Source organism: Bos grunniens, chromosome 7 (assembly GCF_055505025.1).
Source record: "Bos grunniens cultivar Pamir isolate PY7600 chromosome 7, Bosgru_T2T1.0, whole genome shotgun sequence".
Taxonomy (NCBI): Eukaryota; Metazoa; Chordata; class Mammalia; order Artiodactyla; family Bovidae; genus Bos; species Bos grunniens.
The window spans coordinates 10,065,876-10,067,573 of NC_141171.1; the positions used below are offsets into that span (position 1 = coordinate 10,065,876).

The 1,698-nt window shown below is 40.0% G+C and overlaps 1 pseudogene; it reads left to right on the plus strand.

Moving 5' to 3' along the window:
- The first annotated feature begins 283 nt into the window (after positions 1-283).
- Positions 284-1,231, plus strand: LOC147368325 (olfactory receptor-like protein OLF4; annotated as a pseudogene).
- The last annotated feature ends 467 nt before the right edge of the window (positions 1,232-1,698 follow it).

Sequence of the window (1,698 nt, forward strand, 5' to 3'; positions counted from 1 at the left end):
GGGTCAGCACTAAATACGTATTTCTCAAATAAATGAAGAAATACCTTATTAGAACTCTAAAATATATGAGCCCTTTGCCAATGAGATGAGAATGGGACAAAAAATCTTTGTCAGGGATGAAATGGAACATACTTTGGAAGAGAACTTTTCTATGAATAAGGTATTAAGATCAATTACTTGAGGGCTAAATAGAAATTGCAGTATTTCAGCTATGTGAATTATGCCAGTTTGTGTGCAAACTAGTCATGTGGTTTTCCTTTTTCCTGGTAGTCACCTCCACCCCATGGAATCAGAGAATAATATACGAATTTCAGAATTTCTTCTTCTGGGACTTTCAGAAGAATAAGAACTGCAGCCTCTCATATTTGGGCTCTTCCTCTCCATGTACCTAATCACTGTGTTTGGAAACCTGTTCATCATGTTGGCCGTCAGCTCAGACTCCCACCTCCACACCCCCATGTACTTCTTCCTCTCCAACCTGTCCTTTGTAGACATCTGTTTCACCTCCACCACCATCCCAAAGATGCTATGGAACATCCAGACAGAGAGCAAAGGTATCACCTATGAAGGCTGCATCACCCAGATGTATTTTTACATGCTGTTTGCAGGATTAGATGACATTCTTCTGACAGTGATGGCCTATGATTGGTATGTGGCCATCTGCCACCCCCTGCACTACATGGTCATCATGAGCCCTTGGCTCTGTGGACTGCTGGTTCTGATATCCTGGGTGCAGATTGCCTTGTATTCCTTGGTACACAGCTTAATGGTGTTGTGATTGTCCTTCTGTCCAGTTGTACAAATCCCCCACTTTTTCCGTGAATTCAGTCAGGTGGTAAAACTTGCTAGTTCTGACAACTTTCTTAATAACATAGTGATGTATTTTTCAGCTGTCCTGATCGGTGCTGGTCCTTTGGCTGGTATCCTTTACTCATATTCTAAAATAGTTTCTTGCATATGTAAAATCACATCAGCTCAGGGGAAGTATAAAGCATTTTCCACCTGTGTGTCCCACCTCGCAGTTGTCTTCCTATTTTATTTTACAACCTTAGGAGTTTACCTTAGCTCTGCTGCTTCCCACACCCAGCATTCAAGTACAGTTGCCTCGGTCATGTACACTGTGGTCACACCCATGCTGAATCCTTTCATCTACAGTCTGAGAAACCAAGATATAAAAGAGGGTCTAAAGAGATTGTATTTGATGCCAAGTATAAAAGACCAATTGTACTAGTGCTCTGAATTACATAACTCAAAGTATCAAAACCAGACATTGTTCTTTGTTCATTGTGAAATAAAATTTGCTCCTTGCACTTATTTCCTGGGATTTCCACTTTTCTTTCCTTTTTTGAATTCAGTATCTTTATAGAATTTTAGGAATCTCTCTTTTTAAGCTTTATTCTCAGTCTATATATAGACTGTCTGTATATAGAGAGTTTTTGTTTTTTCCTACCCACCATATTCCAAACTTTGAATCAAAAATATTTGGAAATTCCATTTCTTTGATGGAATATCATAGAATTATGAATAATTTATTAGGTGTAATATCTTTTCATGAGAACATTTAGTCTGTTGTTGTTCAGTTACCCTGTTGTGCCCACCTCTCTGTGACCCCACGGATTGCAGCATGGCAGGCCTGCCTGTCCCTCACCCATTCCCAGAGCTTGCCGAAGTTCATGTTCATTGCATTGGTGATGCCAT